Here is an 18,283-nt window from a genome sequence, read left to right on the forward strand (position 1 = left end):
TGCTGAGATGTTGCTCAACACAGAGATTTTGCCCCTCTTTTCCCTTGCATTGCAGAGTGAACATAGAGAAAATGATACGGGAGACCAGAAGCAAGGACTGAATATCTTGGAAAGAGCTGTATTCTGTTTGGACAGTGATGGAAAGGAAAATCAGTAAATTAAAAAACCCTGAGTAAATCAGAGGTTTGAGTAGTATATTTTGAGGGATATATGTGTCACAAAAAAGCTCTTAAATGCATTTTTTAAAACCTAAGGGGAAATATCATCGTTAAGCTTCCTCTTTTTCATTTTTCTTTTTGTTTTCAGGTGAACATAATGGCCACAAAAAAAGGGAGTTCATGGCAGCATGACCAAGGAGGCCAATTTGAGTTCATAAGTAAATGTGGACTCATGGCTCCCATTGCTCTTGCCTGTGCCCATCCTTGGGAACCTTGGATGGGATGTGTTATCCCTGAGAGAAGTGAGGCCAATGGAGATCTCTCCCCTGAGCACGTTGCCTGCAGAACCCCTTCCAGAGCCCAGCTGAAGGCCTGGCCTTTGGGCTGGGATCAGTTTGGTCAGAGGGGTGACCTCCTTTGACCAGGGACACATCCTACTCTAGTGGGGGATGTTGCTGAGCAGGGCTTTGAGGGTCAGGCTGAAATGAATGTGCCAAGGGACAGTGAAGGGGCCTGGGAGGTTCCTCTCCACTCCTGGTGTGTGGCAGAAGAGTCTCACCCTCTTGTGGGTGGCTGTGCTCTGGTGGGACTGAGGCACCTGTGTGGTGCCCGAGTGCTGTGGCAGCTGAGGCAGCTCCCTGGCCCAGGAGAGCCTCAGTGGGCCTGAGGGTCAGGAACCCCCCAGCACTGCATGGGGCTCCTGGGTCAGCTGTGGGATGTGTTCTGCCCCAGAACCTGCTCAGTGCAGCCCTGGAGTTCCTTGGGGAAAGGTCCTTGTTAAATATCCTGTCTTTGATTTTATTTTCATGTGCACCTGATGTCCAGTGTCTGTGGCTGCTGGCTGTCTGGCTCAGAAAGGTGTAGAAGCACTATTCAAAGAGCTAAGTAAGTGTGCTGGATCCCATTGCTCTTGTCTGTGGCCATCCTGGGAACCCTTGTGGTGGGATGGGATGTGTTATCCCTGGGAGAAGTGAGGCCAATGGAGATCTCTCCCCTGAGCACACTGCCTGCAGAACCCCTTCCAGAGCCCAGCAGAAGGCCTGGCCTTTGGGCTGGGATCAGTTTGGTCAGAGGGGTGACCTTCTTTGCCCAGAGACATGTTCTACTCTAGCAGAGGTGTTCCTCACAGTTGGTAATGGTTTCAAAGACACAGCACATCCCTTCTGGGATTTCCTTTCCTTTCTTTGAGCACTAAAGGAGGAATCTTACCCTTGGCTTAGCTACAGGGACAAAAGGCAGAAGCCTTTCTGTGCACGTGAGTGCCAGTCCTTGCCCACACTCCCTGGAAACTGAACCCTGCCAAGCAGGAAGGAGATCCAGAGCTCTGTCCTGCATGAGGGCCCAGTGCAGTCAGATTGAGCAATCCCACCTGTCCATAAATTCCCATTTCCAAAGGCCTCCAGCCAGTCCTTTGTTACATTGCCCATCCCCATGCAGATGCCCAGGATGCCAGAGTGCAGAGATGTCCCAGCAGGGGGTTTTTCCCAGCACAAGCAGAAGGAGAGGAAACAAAAAACCAACCTGTAGAAGACATAAGAAGAGACCTGTGGGAACCCAGAACATCCCTCTGGCAGTCCAGGATGGCCAGGACCCATGCCAGGGGGCTCAGAAGCCCTGGCACAGAGCCCAAAACACCAGTGGGTTTGATTATGACCCGTAGAGCAAAATACAAACCTTATATGAAGATCAGCAGGCCACAACAGTTTAGGTAGAATATTAGTGAAGTTATCACAGGGTGGAAAAGTAGATTTTGGGGTTTTTGGTATGGGGGTTCAGGAGGCAAGATGGAGGGAACTGGGTGTGTCCAGCCTTTCTCCTTCTTCTTCTTGGCCTTCATCTTCTGCTGTGATGTTGGCACTTACTGATTGGTTTAGAGTAGAAGCTCACTATCTAACATAGGTGATAGGTATTGGAAAGTAATTGTAAACATTGTACATGCAGTTTTTAGTATTAAGACATAACACCGCCCCGGGGGCAGGCAGAGTGCCTCAGACTGTCCTGCTGAGCTGACCTTGGCAGGGCAGGAGAAAATTTTTTATAGATAAGATAAAATAAACAACCTTGAGGCTGAGAAATGAAGAGCCCTGACTCCTTCTTCAAGCGCCGGGCTGGGAAAAGAGACTTTGAACTTTTCTTGGGGTCACTCTGAGCAGCAAGAGACCCTGAGACATTGGCGTCCCTGGTGGGCTCCAAGAGGGCACCCAGGTGGGCTCTTGGCAAGCAGCCACGCCACAGCCATCAGCTGTTGAAACCCAGCCCGAGAAGGAAAGGAAACAGGCACTCTCAAGGGAAAAATCCAGAAAGAGCATCTCGACCTCTGCTGAGAAGATTCATTTCAAGCTCGACCTGGAAAGAGGAGGACCAGAAGCACGCCTGGAAACCCTCACCTGCAAGCTGCTGGACGGTGACCAGGGCAAACTCCGGACTGACCTTGCAGATGATTCAGCTTTTGGTAAGAAAAGTCAAAATTGAGAACATGGGGGGGACACGCTCCCAGGAACAACCCAGCATCTTGTCAGCCCTACAGGGCATGGCAGTCACACACCCTGTGAAAATCTCTGAAAAAAGATAAATGGCCTTGAAGCTTTTATCCCCAGCAAGGGTAATGTTAGAGGCAATTTCGTGGAATTCCGCGGGGGCTGCCAGCTATTAGCAGGCAGCAGTATTCTCTCGAGGATGGGGGAAGTCATCCTGCCATCAGCAGGCGGCAGTTGCCCTTACCGACCATAGAGGGACAAAGGTAATCCCTAGCAAACAGGTGTGGGAGGAATTGGCATCATCTCCACAGTGCCCAGGGTCCCATGGGTCCCCAGAACGCCCAGAACTCTCAGGGGGAGGAGGGCGGAGGGGGTCGGGGAACCCGGGGCAGAGCCGCTTCTCGGCGACTGGCGAACCCGTGCCACGGCGGCGCCGGCCGGCAGCAGCCCGGGGGGGCCGCAGAGGCGGCCGTGGGGGCTGCGGAGGCCGGCGGGGGCCCACGGGGGCAGCGGGGCAGTCGCAGTCACAGCAGCGGCGGAGGCGATAGCGCGCACAGCGGTGCCCGGATCGCAGCAGCGGGCGGTCGGCAGCGTGCAGGGCACGGCCGGCGGCTGCGGGGGCTGCGCGAGCGGGGCCGGGCCGGGCGGAGCGCGGGAGAGGGAGGCGCAGGGCTGGCTGCGCTGGCGGCGGGCGCATGCGCCATGGCGGCGGCGGCGGTTTCACGCAGGGGGTGCCAAAGCCGCGCGCGAAGGGCAGAACCCGCGCGACTGCGATGGCGGCGGCACCCGGGGAACGCGCACGGGCCGCGGCAGCCGCGCCGGGCGGGAGTGAGGCGGACGGGACGGGACGGCTGCAGCGTCCCTGCGACCGCCACGGAGCGCGGCAGGCGCCCGCTGATGACGCACAAACCCGGCAGCCGGAGCGGGGCGGGTTTTTCCCCAGTGCGCAAACGCGGCACGGACGCGGCCGAGCGGGGACCGGAGCCAGAACTGGACCGGGGCAGCGCCGGTGTCGGTCACGGGCACAGGGGGCGTTCCCCAGACCGCGCCTGCGCCGAGAGAAGCGCCGGGGAGGCGCGCTCGGGGCGGGGGCATTCGCACTCCCGTGAGGGCTCCGGCAGAGAGCGGGCGCGGTCTGGGTGCAGAGGGTGCCCGAGGGGCCGGCCCTGCTCCGGTCCCACGGCAGCGGGCACGCAGCCGGCCCCAGCAGCCAGCACACAGTTTCAGCCTCCATCAAAATCTCAAGCTGGAGATTTTTCGCGGGTGCAGCGCATGTTGTGTGAGGCACACCGAATTCCTCAACAGCCCGGTCCCACAGAAGTGACGGAAACAGCATTTACCAGATGATCAGGCTTCAGATGCAAAAGATGGACATGTAAAAAAGCTGTCCAAAATCGGAGTAAAGTGAGAAAGCACCCAGGTTTTTTCCCAAGATACAGAAAAAGGGGAAACCAGTGCAAATCAGTGGTATTCCAAATATGATATAAATGGAAATCTTCTGTTGGGCAAAATGCCTCTTAGGGAGGGAAACCATTGTAGAAAGATAGAATTATTAGCAATGATTCAATTACATGAAATGTCTCTGAAGACAGAGCATTTGAGAAATATCAATCAGATCCTATCTGTGGGTCACCAGCTGATTCTCCAATGATTCACAGTTTTGTTGGTATTGAGTTTATAACCTTTGTTATTTTTGGATTTTATAGGTGATACTGATAAATAAGGATTGTTATTAATGCTATATGAATACTTTAGAAAAGTTGTCATAACCCCTTCAAATACTTCCTGTTGATAAGTTGATTATATAGTGAGAATTTTCAGAATTTATTATAAGAATTATGATCAAGATATTGTTGTAATATTTACAGCCAGCTTTCATGTGTTTCACTGTCTCTTTGCGTGATCATCTACAAGACACGTGTCTCTTCAGAATCTTGTCTTTTTGTTTTTTAACTACTCATGTTTTTTAGGTTTCCTTTAAATCCAGATTGCCAGTTTTGTGGTTTTCTTCAGCTATTATTTCTTCAGTTATTATAGAGTACTTCAGCCGAGAATTCAAGAGGTTTGCTGTGTTTGAAGAATTTCTGTCCTGACAGAAGTTTTGGAGGGATTCAATTATTTAATGGTTTGATTGATCTTTAATCCTAAGGTTTCCTATTCATAATTGCTGTTTTAAGAGTGTTGTTTTAAAATGTATTAAGTGATGTCCATCAATTAGAGTTTGAACTCTTGCCAAGTTCTAGCTCTACTTGAATGGAATGATTGACAATCAGCCCAGATGTTTTCTGCATCAAAAAGTATTCAAGTCCTTTTCACTTGGCAATTTGACCATGTATGATAGCTGAGCCTGTTTTCAAAGGGAGTTTTGAGAAACATGAATCCAGACATGAGTTCTCCATTTCTCTGTTGTTTTAAGGTTCATCAGCTGTCACAGACTCTGGGATGACAGTTCAGTGTTGTAGTGACTGATAATGGTATGATTGCAGATGTGTCATTGATTATGTGCATTATCTGATTGATTTCTAATTGTTGTTATCTTACATTTCCCTATGCAATATTGCATAGAGACTGAAACAGAGCAGACCAAGGTTTTTTTTTCATATATGCGAAAAGTCAATCATATAATGTGACTTTTTCACAGTGCTGGTAGCACGTAGCTGCGACCCAGCTTTGTCTCCCCTTCCCAGGGAAGTCCTGCTCCATGACCTTTATCTGCCTCCCCAGCAGCTCAGTGGTAGGAAAAGCCACTTGAAGTGGCTGATGGATTCTCCCTCAGTTTTTTGCAGAGGCTTTGAGCCAGGAGGTTCCCTGGAGGGACGCTGGCTCTGGAAACCTCTCCTGAGCTTGCAGGTGTGGAGTAAAACTCCCTGCTGGGCCAGTGAACAACAAGTTATCCTCTGATCCATCTGGGACCCCCATGGCTTGGGGTCAGCCCTTGCTGGGGAGCTGCTGCTTGGGAGAAATAGCCACTCCCTTTTCATAAGTTTAGAAAGGTTTATTAAACCTTATCAAAAATGCAACAGAAGACTGAATAGAGAAAATGTTATGGCGCCAGGAGCAAAGGATTTTCCCCACCATGTGCTCACCCACACAATGGAGTTTTTGCCTTTTAACCCTTTAGCCCCTCCCAAAATTCTGTCCATTGACTCCTTCTTCAGTGTCCAGTGGTAGAGTTTACTTCCTCAAATCTTGATTGGAGGTCAAATGTCACTGTAGTGACAAGGTGACCCTCCCACATATCCCAACCCCAGGTGTCCCTTGATAACAACTGAGGGGGTAAAAGAAATTTTTCTTAACTTCTATACATGGTATTTGTCTGTTAATTGTGAGAGTCAATCATTGTGGCATTCACGTTCTCTGAATGGAGAGACATAATTCTCTCTCAAGGTTTCTTTTCCTGGAGAAGCACAGGGAAAAGCAAGAAAAAAATTCGTATCTCCATCATGTGGAAAGTGTTAGGAAGATTATTTACCTGAAGTGATTTGTCAGTTGGATTCTGCTGAGGATTGTTTTGTTTCCTTGGCCAATTGGAAAAAGCTTTGTCCTGGCTGTCTGGAGACAGTCACAAGTTTTCTTTAGTATTCTTTAGTATTCTCTAGTATTCTTTGTAGTATAGTATGCATCTTTAATATAGTGTAGTACAATGTAATATAATATAGTTTAATAAAGCAACTGTTCAGCCTTGTGAATCAATGGAGTCAGCTGCCAATCATTCCCTGCAATGGGGCATCCTGCTTTTTGATAAATCATCGCATTACTCATCTCTCACACTGCAGCTCCTCCCCAGGTGCTTTGCTCTCCTGCACTCACACTTCTCTCTGCCAATCTGTGGCTTATTAAACAGTCTGCTGGCTTTGTCTCTCCTGTGGCTGCAGACAGCGTCGATTCCTGCGGACACGAGAGAGCTGTGGCTGGAAAAGTTAATGGAGGGGAAAGAAACAGGGAAGAAGAAGGGCTCTGGTGAAGATCACACTGCCCTCCTGAGGCTCCTGGGGGAGAAGGCAAAGTTGCACGAAGACCCCATGCTGTTCTCTGATGACATTTTTTTCATTGAGCCAATGGTAAGTGATAGGTGAAAACCTCATTTTCCTCCTCTTCTTCCTCCTCATCCTCCTCCTCCTCCTCCTCATCCTACTCCCCCTCTTCCTTCTCCCACCCACTCTACCCCCGGCTGCGGTCACTGGGCAGATCCTCAGCTGGCTCGAAGTGCTGGGAGGGAGGACATTGAGTTTCTGGTGCACCTGCAGAGCTCGCCTAAAAATGCCAAATGCTAAAAGCATTTCTGCCCTGGAGGCTCATGGCAGGGTTGGGTGCCTGACAAGGCCAAGCTGTGGTGCCAGGGCTTACGCTCAAGGGCACTCTGTGCGTGTCCTTGCAGTGTCCACAGGGAGCAGTTCTTACAGGTAGGGGCTCCCCCCACACATGAGGTTCAGCAGAGGCTGTTGGAACACTGCCAGGCCACATTCTGACCTGAAGCTTGCAATGATTTGCTGGGAAAGTGAGGCCAAATTCAGCCTAAGGCTAATCATAGAAATACCAATCCCCTCCTGTAACCACGCCTTGCACTATTTCTGAGTGTCCCTTCCAGTGTCCTCTGTAGCCTGGACACAAGGGTGGAAGGTTGAAATGGGCCTTTGGAGTTGTCCTGCACACAGGGACAGAAAATCTTTTCCTTTTCTGTTTCTGCAAGCAAACCACCACGTCCTCGTATCAACCAGAGTCCTGATTCTGAGTACTGGCATTGTGAGAGACAATGAATGCCTGATGTCTGCACAGTGCAACATCCCTTCTCATCTTGGAGTAAACCCTAGAATAATGCCAGCCTCTGCTTTCTTTCAATACAGGTTAAACTAATATTTTTATTTCTAAGGTTCTGGTTCCGGGCAAATTTGGGAGAGAACCCCCCAAAGGGGCTCCTCTCGGAAAGCAGATTCAATCGGCCCCTACCCCCAACCAGTCCTGGAGAAAAGACCTCCTTGAAGTGGAAAAAACCTGTTTATTAAACAATAAACCCTAAACAGTATTAATCAATAAAACCCCTTGCTGCTCCAAAAGAGATGACAAACTGAGAAAGTCCCTCCCTGGGTTGCAGCTCAGCTCACTCAGTCTCTGATCAGTCCCTCTAGTGCTGGAAATGTCGCAGGCCAGGCCCAACCCAGTGGCCACAGGTGGAGCTGTCGGTGCTCTTCTGGTGTTCAGTCCAGAGCAGTTTTGAACAGGTCCAAAGAAAAGGGAAAAAAACCCCACAGTCCAGGGAACTTCTTTGCCTCAGCAAGCTAAATTAACTAAAAGCAAAGGAGAGCTCTGTCCCGCTGTCTGTCCATCCACAGACAATGCAGTCCAGGAGCAGGAATGTGGAGGAGTGAGTGCAGTGTCTGAAAACAAACTGCTGCTTCTTCTCTCCCCCCTTCACTCTCTGCAACAAGTCTTAAAGGTGCAAAACTTATTATTCAGCATAAACAGAACAAGACGATTTGGGATAAAAGCATCATATAGTCGACCCAAGACAGGGATCATGTTCTCTTCTTCTTGTGAAGAGCCACCAGTGCACAGTGGCAGTTGCATCCCACTGTAGCTGACAGCAGCATGATGTGACCAAGAGCCTTTGTCAGAGCAGCAGGAATATTGTGGAGAGTGGGAGCTGAACAGCTGAGCATTGAGAGTTTCCAGCGCTGTGTTGAGCTGGGTTTGGAGTGTTTCCTTGGGCTCCTTGTGTTGTTCACTCATTACTAATGCTCTAAACAGAGGCTTACAGAAGTGTGGTTGAAAACAAGAAATGTGAAGTTTGCAGAGCAATGTTTTGCTGTCTCTTTCTGCTGTAGGAGGGAGAAATTGGGCCAAATTGTTTGGCCAAATTCAAGGTGACCTTCAGACCCCTGGAAGCACTGGAGAATGGAAGTGTGGCTTACTGCAGCATCTCAGGTACAGCTCCTTTGCCCTGCTTCTCTCCCCCTCAGTGAAGCCATGGTGCCAGCCTGAGCCCACGGGGCTCCCATGGAAGTGCTGGGAAGAGTCCCTGGTCAGCAGGGCAGTGCTGGCACATCCCCCCTGGCCCTGCAGCTCCCAGGGAGTCTCCTGTGCCAGGCCAGGGCTCAGAATGCTGTGTGTGCCTGACTGATCCCAGAACAGCTCAGGCAGTGCAGGGAGAGGTTTTCATGCCATGGCTTTGCCAGCATTCCCCCAAAGGCCAGAGAGCTGCAGAGCAGAACAGCTTTAGTGAACAAGCACTCAGCCCCTGCAGGCCCCTGGCCTCCAGGATGATGGGTCCATTTGACATGGATCCATCATCAGGCAGCAGGAGCTGAGTTACAAATGTGTTCCCTGAGCCTGGATTACCTCCCAGTGCCCAGACAGCAGCAGAGCAGAGGTGTTTGAGCCCCCCTGAGCCCAGGGTGTTGGTAGAAGGAGCAGCCTTGGCCAGCACCTGCCTCTCTCCCTTTGTGGGAATTGAGCCCTTTCAGCTCTGTCTGTGGAAATAGAACACAGTGCTGAGTGTCAGGAGTTGGGGACTTTGGCAACAAAGTCCTGTGTTCCTGGGCCAGGTAGTTTGGTAATTGCCAAACTCTGTAGGAGCTCTGTGCCTTCACTGAATGATTTCAAAGCTCCTCTAAGTGCATGGGAAGAAAACCACAGAATCACAGTATGTTAAGGATGGAATGGACTTAAAGGCCTCTGGGCAGGAACACCTCCCCCTAGAGCAGGTAGCTCCAAGCCCCATCCAGCCTGGCTTGCAACACTTTCAGGGCTGGAACCTCCACAACAGCCCTGGGGAACCTGCTCCAGTGTCTCACCACCCTCAGAGTAAAAAATTTCTTCCTAATATCTAAGCTAAATTTCCTTTCTTTCAATTTATACCTGTAACTCCTTGGCCTGTCACTACAAGGCAGCAGAGATGTTTTAAACTCAGCAGACTGGTGGCTGAAATTGGAAAGCAGCCCAAGGAATGGGTTAGAAATTAGAAGTCAGCCCCAAGGCTGAGGGAAGAGGAGGGTCCATATCCTCTCCTGCAGCATCAGGAGCTGGTTGCATCCAGCTCAGAGTCAGGGTCTAGCACTGAGGCAGCCTGGAAAATCCAGTATAACAGAGGGAATGATTGTAGTGCAATGGACATCTCTCCCCAGGCTGTGAGAGCAGGCTGCCCCTGCAGCTCAGAGGGGAAGGCCAAGAACCCTTGGTAGAATTCAGCTCTCCTACTCTGAACCTTGGGAACATTTCTATCGACACCCCCCACATCTATGACGTGAGCAGAAGGCTTGGGGTGGATCCTGATGGCTCCTGAGGCAGAGCAAGCCTGGTGGAAGTGTGGAATTGCTGCCGACCTGGGCAGTTGTGAGCAGGGAATATTTGATCTACTGGTGAAATCTGGGAGGGTCTGAAAGGTGTGTCTGTTGTTCATGAAGCCCCAGTTCCTTCTTTGGGAATCAGCTGGGAGGCTTGCTGCAAAACAACCCCTTGGCATATGAAACGAAGCCTGGGTCAAAAAGGGATGTTCAGAGGCTTTTGTGGTCGTGCCAGACACAAGGCACCTTTGGACTGGGCTGTTCAGATGCAGCTGGAACAAACTGGCTGCCTTTGAGCTTCTGTCAACTGCAGACAGCTTCCAGTAGAGTGTCTCCTGCTTATTGCTGCAGGTCACAGGAAAGCCATCCAGCCTCCTGGCTCAGTGCTGGCCCTTGCAAAGGGCTTGGGAGTTCTTTCCCTTGCTGACTAGTCCCTCAACACACTTCAGCCTTGGTGCATCTCTGGCTCTAGAAAGAGAAAAGTTTTCCTGGGAATAAAGCAAAGCATTTTTCTACCTATTTGTCTCCTCCCCAATAGTGTCAAGTTTGCAACAAAATCCAAAGAGAGAGCAGCTGAAAGAGGTAGAAGATGAGGCACTACATCATGCCAGACACTTCCAAAAGCTTGGCTGTGGGAGGCAAAGACATGCTGAGTTTTCTTACCAAAAGATGATGCTGTCTATACATTTTGATGCTGATGTCTCATAATCAATGTATTGTTTACATGACATGGGAAAAGGTGAATGAGTAGATGGTGCTGTTGGAGCTGTGCTCAGTGGGGCAGCAGCAGCTCTGGGGTGATTCCCTACGCAGCTGCAATCAGCCCACGTTGCTCTCAGGGCCAGGTCTGAATGAACTTGGTGATGTTGATCAGAGGTGCACAACTCTGTGTCCATGGGATAACCCCAGGGTTGTGGACTCCAGTTCTGTGGAGTTGCCGCTGCTTTGCATGAAAACTTCAAGGCAGAACTTGTCCTGTTGTATTTTTTTGCCATTCAAAGCATTGTCTGCTATTTCTGGGTATTAATTGCGTCATTAGACAATAACTCACAAGAAGGGAAGATTCCACATGTATTTCCATTTTGCTTTCTTGCTGCTGCAGGTGAAACTGATTAACCTAGGAGCTATTGATGCTCCCTTCACCTATAGCCCTTCAACTGCAAACGTGGGCTTCTGCTTCAAGTTTGCGCCCAAGGAGGGCATCGTTGCACCAGGTGGGACCCAGACTGCTCAGATCTCCTTCAGTGCCACCATAGTGTGGAGGTTTGAGGAAGAATTCCAGTTCAGTGTGGCTGGATCTCCTATGTCTGCACTCCTGAGTATCAAGTAAGGATGGTCAAAGCCAGGCACGCGCCTGTACGTCCTCAGCACAAGAGAAAGGGGCCGCTTCATGTGAGCGGTCCCAGCCCCTCCACGCGTGCGGGATTGGTGCCAAAAGCCAGACAACACTTAGCGGTGGATCACACGGCTCGTGCGTTAATGGAGAATGCAGCTAGCTGCAAGAATTAGTATGAATTGCAGGACACATTGGTAATCCACACTTTGAATGCACTTGCGGCCCTGGGTTCTTCCCGGGGCTACGCCCGTCTGAGCATTTCTTGACGATCAGTCGCCGTCCGGGGGCCACCACAGTGGTGCGGCTGGCGTCGCCTCACAGGCCAGTTGACTGTGGTCAGCAGCGGAGATGATGCTGGCTCGCTGGTGCCCAGAGGGAAGGCGGTCAGGGGTTTGGCAAGGGATGCTTTTCCCTTGGCGGCCTCAATTTTTTCCCTGTGACCCAGCAGGCGTCATCATCGTCATGGCTGTCATCGTCATTGTTGCCGCGCAGGGCCTTCATCCCCCTATATGCAGACTCAGGGACTGATCCATAGCTCCCCACTCCTGGAGTGAGCCACTGGGGCAGAGTTTGTCCTTGGGGCACCCATGCCGCGGTATGGTGGTGGTGGGAGATGAGGAGAGTGAGAGACAGCGTTGAAAACATCACCGTGGGCTGGGAGAACAGAGGGGGCAAGAGGGAGATGAGGTGCAGGCCTCACCCGTAGCCTCCCAGTCACACAGGCGGCTGTCTGCAGGTGGGTACCACGGGGGTACTGTGCTGTGCTGCTGCGTGTGCATGTGAGGCGAGAGCACCAGGGACAGGGGTTCTGACCCCCTCCTCCCTTCGCCTGCCCCGCTCCTCTTCTGTTGCGGTCTCGGGGTGCAAATAGCACCATGGCTTTTCTCTCTCTCCACCAAAGCCATCACGTGCTGCCACTTGGCTGGTCCCCCATCAGGGCTGTCTCTGCCACACTCCCTTTTTGGTTCTTGTCTCTGGGATGGGGCACTCCGTCTCTGCTTCTCTACCTCTGGCTTTGTTTTCCCCTGGTGCATGGGAGCCAGTGGGGAGGGAGGTGAGAGTATTAGGTGGGAGAAGCTGGCTGGCTGTTGGCCTGTTGGCATGCCACTTCTTTAGGAGCAGCATGGGCCGGGAGGTGTGGCCAAGCTTTGGCCTTGCAACCTCAGATCAGACATGGCGAGCCGCTGAATTTAAGCAAATTAGTCAGCAAGGGAAAAGAAACTAACAAGGATTCCATCAGTAACGGTGAGCAAAGAGGGAAAAGCCCAGGGCTGAATCTCCCCCCGCAGTGGGGCACGGGACATGTGACGTACAGAAGCCCCCCTCCTGGGCGGCGCTCTTGGGGGACCCAAATCCTTGTGATCGAGGCCGCAGCCCGCAGACGGTGTGAGGCCGGTAGCGGCCCCCCAGCACGCCGGGCCCGGGGCTTCTCTGAGTCAGGTTGCTTGGGAATGCAGCCTAAACCGGATGGTAAACTTCATCTAAGGTTAAATACTGGCACGAGACCGATAGCCAACAAGAATCGTAAGAGAAAGTCGAAAAGAACTTTGAAGAGAGAGTTCAAGAGGGTGTGAAACCGTTAAGAGGTAAACGGGTGGGGCCTGCGCAGTCTGCCTGGAGGATTCAACCCGGCGAGTTTCATTCGTCTGGCGCAGGTTTGGCAGGTCCTCGCCTCCGCCTCCCCTCCATCGCCTGGGCAAACCCCATCTGTGGTAGCGCCGTGGCGGGGGGCGTCGCTTCTCCCCTCGCGGGGGGTAAGCGTCCTCAAAGCACAGCGTTTCTCGCAGGGGTGCAGGGGCTGGGCCCGCTGGCCCCCGGCCCTGCTGTCAACCGGGGCGGACTGTGCTCAGTGCGCCCCGACCGCGTGGCGCCACTGGGCTGGGCTCACAGGCCGCGCTGGGGTGCCCGGGGTCCGCAGCGATGTTGGCAACCCACCTGACCCATCTTGAAACACAGACCAAAGAATGAGCTTGACATGCGGCAGGTGCGCGAGTCAGGAGCCGTTGTCGAAAGCCCGCGGCACAATGAAGGTAAGGGCCGGCACGCGCCGGCTGAGGTGGGATCCCGTGGCGCATGTTGCGCCTGGTAGTCCCAGGCGCACCACCGGTCCGTCTCACCCACCGCCCCTTCGCGGGGCCGGGAAGGTGGAGCGTGAGCATCCGTGCTAGGACCCGAAAGATGGTGAGCTATGCCTGGGCAGGGCGAAGCCAGAGGAAACTCTGGTGGAGGTCCGTAGTGGTCCTGACGTGCAAATCCGTCGTCCGACGCGGGTCTAGGGGCGAAAGACAAATCAAACCATCTAGTAGCTGGTTCCCTCTGAAGTTTTCCTCAGGATAGCTGGCACTTGGCAATGGGCAGTTTTACCTGGTAAAGCAAATGATTAGAGGCCTTGGAGCTGAAACAATCTCAACCTATTCTCAAACTTTCAATGGGTAAGGGGGCCGGCTCGCTGGCGTGGAGCCGCGCCATGGAATGCGAATGCTCAGTGGGCCACTTTTGGTAAGCAGAACTGGCGCTGCGGGATGAACCGAACACCGAGTTAAGGCGCCCAATGTTGACACTCATCAGAGCCCAGCAAAGGTGTTGGTTGATGTAGACAGCAGGACAGTGGCCATGAAAATCGGAATCCGCTAAGGAGTGTGTAACAACTCACCTGCCGAATCAACTGGCCCTGAAAATGGATGGCGCTGGAGCGTCGGACCCATACCCGGCCGTCGCCGGCAGTGCGATGCCCGCAGGGGCTAGGCCATGACGAGTAGGAGGGCCACGGCAGTGTGCCTCGAAGCCTGGGGCGTGGGCCCGGGTGGAGCCGCCGCAGGTGCAGATCTTGGTGGTAGTAGCAAATATTCAAACGAGAGCTTTGAAAGCCAAAGTGGAGCAGGGTTCCTTGTGAACAGCAGTTGAACATGGGTCAGTCAGTCCTAAGCGATAGGCGAGCGCCGTTCCGAAAGGGCGGGCGATGGCCTTTGTTGCCCTCAGCCGATCGAAAGGGAGTCAGGTTCAGATCCCCGAATCCGGAGTGGCAGAGACGGGCGCCGCGAGGCACCCAGTGCGGTGACGCAACCGATCCCAGAGAAGCTGGTGGGAGCCTCAGGGAGAGTTCTCTTTTCTTTGTGAAGGGCTGGGTGCCTTGGAATGGATTCGTCCCGAGCAAGGGGCCCTCACCTTGGAAAGCATTGCAGTTGCAGCAGCATCCGGTGAGCTCTCGCTGGCCGTGAAAATCCGGGGAAGAGGGTGTAAGTCTCGCGCCGGGCCGTACCCATATCCGCAGCAGGTCTCCAAGGTGAACAGCCTCTGGCATGTTGGAACAATGTAGGTAAGGGAAGTCGGCAAGCCGGATCCGTAACTTCAGGATAAGGATTGGCTCTAAGGGCTGGGTCGGTCGGGCTGGGGCGCGAAGCGGGGCTGGGCACGTGCTGCAGCTGGACGAGGTGCTGCGTGCGGGTGAGTGCGCTCCGCGTGGCCCGCCCGGGCACCGGGGTGGGCACGCGCACAGTGGCAATTCTGGACACACGCCGGGCCCTTCCTGTGGATCGCCCAGCTGTGGCGGGCGCCGCCCGCTCCCCCCCTCCGTCCACCCTCCGCCTTGCCACGGCCGGCACCCCAGCAGTTCCCACCGTTGGGGTTCCCGCGGTGTGCAGCCAGCGCGCGCGCAGCCGCAGCCAGCGTCGGCTGAGCGGTTCGTGCGGGGGAGGGTCCCCGGGGCAGGGTCTCCGGGCCAGCGCCCCGCCTCAGTCGGTGCCTAGCAGCCGGCTTAGAACTGGTGCGGACCAGGGGAATCCGACTGCTTAATTAAAACAAAGCATTGTGAAGGCCTGAGGCGGGTGTTGACGCGATGTAATTTCTGCCTCAGGGAGAGTTCTCTTTTCTTTGTGAAGGGCTGGGTGCCTTGGAATGGATTCGTCCCGAGCAAGGGGCCCTCACCTTGGAAAGCATTGCAGTTGCAGCAGCATCCGGTGAGCTCTCGCTGGCCCGTGAAAATCCGGGGGAGAGGGTGTAAGTCTCGCGCCGGGCCGTACCCATATCCGCAGCAGGTCTCCAAGGTGAACAGCCTCTGGCATGTTGGAACAATGTAGGTAAGGGAAGTCGGCAGGCCGGATCCGTAATTTCGGGATAAGGATTGGCTCTAAGGGCTGGGTCGGTCGGGCTGGGGCGCGAAGCGGGGCTGGGCGCGCGCCGCGGCTGGACGCGCGCTGGGCCCTTCCCGTGGATCGTCCCAGCTGCGGCGGGCGCCGCCCGCCCCCCCCTCCACCCACCCTCCGCCTTGCCGCGGCCAGCGCCCCAGCGGCGGCCGCCGCCGCGCGCCGCCTCCCCGGCGGCGCGCGCGCGCACGCGCGGCCGGCGCGCGGCCGCGGCCGGCGTCGGCCGAGCGGTTCGCGCGGGGGAGGGTCCCCGGGGGGGGGTCCCCGGGCCGGCGCCCCGCCTCGGCCGGCGCCTAGCAGCCGGCTTAGAACTGGTGCGGACCAGGGGAATCCGACTGTTTAATTAAAACAAAGCATCGCGAAGGCCCGAGGCGGGTGTTGACGCGATGTGATTTCTGCCCAGTGCTCTGAATGTCAAAGTGAAGAAATTCAATGAAGCGCGGGTAAACGGCGGGAGTAACTATGACTCTCTTAAGAATAGTTACTAACTGGGCTCAGCTGCAGAAGTCGCACCTCCTCGCGGTCCCGCTGGATGCCCTTGTGGTAACTAAGTCGACTTTTGCCCCAGTGTGAGTGAGGGCATTTACCAGCCCTCCCTATTGTTGGGCTCGCCACCCAATGGTAGTATCACGATCTGCTGAAACAAAGAGTTTGCTGCAGCCTGTTCGCTGTTGCACAGTGCCTTGTCCATGGGCCGTTGATGTTGGACAAAAGTTGGTAGCTCGAGAGAGGGTCGACTACTGACTATTTCTACCCTCACTTGGACTGGTCATTTCTTTAACTTACCGGACTGACATAATGGTGCAATCTCTAGCTTTGCGTTACATCTCTACTGCAACTCAGACTGACCCATTAGATCTAAGGGTCAATGATGCCAAATCTGTGCCCTCTCTGCCCAGGGAAGAGGGGTTCAATCTTGTAAGTCTAGAGTTTGTTAACTCTGGAATTGTCAAAGGATACATCATGCAGATGTCTGGGAGTTTCTGGGGCAACTCCCTGAGCCATATGAGATCTCCCCTATGGGGCTGGCCCAGGAAGAGGCTGTGAGTGCAGAGGGAAGTTTCGAAGAGCCCAGAACACCTGAGGCCAAAAGTAGGAGGGGGGATACTGAAGAGCCCAAAACACCCGAGGCTCCTTACGGGTCCAAAGCTATTGGTAGTACGCCAAAAACACCGGTCGTATCGATGCCGGACAAACAGCCATCTTGTCCTCAATGTGAGACCCGGTTTACTAGGATGCTGGGGCTGATTGATCATCTTAAAAGGGTGCACGGGCAGAGAAAGATCATTTTCAGATGTGCGAAGTGTGGTAAACAAAATCTAAAATACCACAGTATCTCGTGTCACATCCCACGTTGCAAGGGAATGGTGTGTGTGGCTCCCACAGGTGACTGGGTCTGTGAGGTGTGCCATCGAGGGTTTGCCACCAAGACTGGCCTGGGTTAGCACAAGAGGATAAGACATCCTCTTGTGCGGAATGAGGAGCGGATTATTGCTTCCCATCCTAAAGAGTCATCGGCCCGAGGGGCCCACAAACGAGTATGGACTGAAGAGGAAGAGGCTCTCCTGATACAACTGGTGGACAAGTACACCGGTAAAAGGAACATTAATCAACCTTTAGCGGAGCATATTCCAATGAAGACAGCAAAGCAGATAAGCGATAAAAGGCGCCGTCTAGTGAAAGGTCCCTCCGCAGAAGAACATGAAGGCCTAGTAGGCGCCGTGGGGATCGAACATCCACCCGAGTCTGCTAAATTGCCGAAGGAGGGACAGTTAAAGCTCCAATACCGCAAGATGATCAAAGCGGGACTATCGGTTGGAAAGTTCACCATGTATCGGGAGGCCTTTGAGAAAATTGTTGATGGGCAAGATCGAGGTCGTGTGGTGAATGACGTATATAACGAGTTTCTTGGTATTCTGGGGGAGCCTAGCCAGAGCAAATCTATCTGTAAGGGTCGAAAAAAGCAGGCACCCCGTGGCGAAAAAACATCCAAGACTACACCAAATTGGATGTGTAAAAGAGCTATCAAGAGGGGCAAATTCTTGCGATTTCAGTTGTTGTTCAAGTCACATAGAAGGCGCCTCGCGCGTATCATCTTGGATAGCACGGAAGCCATTCAGTGCCAGGTACCATCGAGCGTTGTGCACGATCACTTTAAGAATAGATGGGATACATCTGGTACATTTGGTGGCCTCTTAGGTTTCCCTCCTTACAAGGAGGCGAACAATGTGGTGTTCGAGGCCCTAATTACAGAGAAAGAGGTGGATAAGAACTTGAAAGAGATGTGTAAAACCTCCGCTCCCGGGCCAGATGGGATTACTCTGGGTCAAATTATTGCAAAAGACCCGAGATTTTCCCGGTTGACTGAGATCTTCAACCTCTGGCTTATTACCGGTACAATTCCAGATGCGCTGCGGGACTGCAGGACAGTCTTGATACACAAGTCTTCAGATGTAGAGAAGCTTGGTGATATCAATAACTGGAGGCCTATCACTATTGGTTCAATGGTGATTAGGCTATTTTCCAGGATCGCCACGGCGAGGCTGTCCAAAGCTTGTCCCATTAACCCCCGGCAACGGGGTTTTATTTGCGCATCAGGGTGTGCCGAGAACCTCAAGTTGTTACAACTTGTGGTAAAAACAGCAAAAGGAGAGCACAAACATCTGGGGGTCGTGTTCGTGGACATCGCTAAGGCATTTGACACCGTGTGTCATGAGCATGTATTTGAGGGTCTGGTCCAGAGAGGTGTGGATTCACACGTGATTGATTTAGTGAGGGAAATGTATCATGATGTCAGGACGTACATTTCCGTTGGAAGGGGAAGAACAGACCCCATATACATTCGCTCAGGTGTCAAACAGGGCAACCCTATGTCACCTCTGCTGTTTAA

At 53.2% G+C, this 18,283-nt stretch overlaps 1 non-coding gene and 1 pseudogene across 1 annotated transcript in view; both read left to right on the forward strand.

The window, feature by feature from the left end:
* The first annotated feature begins 11,359 nt into the window (after positions 1–11,359).
* Positions 11,360–11,512, forward strand: LOC134426077 (5.8S ribosomal RNA; annotated as a pseudogene).
* Positions 11,513–12,408: 896 nt separating this feature from the next.
* The window catches only part of LOC134426212 (28S ribosomal RNA), an 8,511-nt gene continuing 2,636 nt past the window's right edge, over positions 12,409–18,283 (forward strand). The window contains exon 1 of the ribosomal RNA XR_010029921.1: positions 12,409–18,283. This exon is cut by the window's right edge and continues 2,636 nt beyond it. This is a non-coding gene — a ribosomal RNA (28S ribosomal RNA).

This window comes from Melospiza melodia, chromosome 17 (assembly GCF_035770615.1).
Source record: "Melospiza melodia melodia isolate bMelMel2 chromosome 17, bMelMel2.pri, whole genome shotgun sequence".
Lineage (NCBI taxonomy): Eukaryota > Metazoa > Chordata > Aves > Passeriformes > Passerellidae > Melospiza > Melospiza melodia.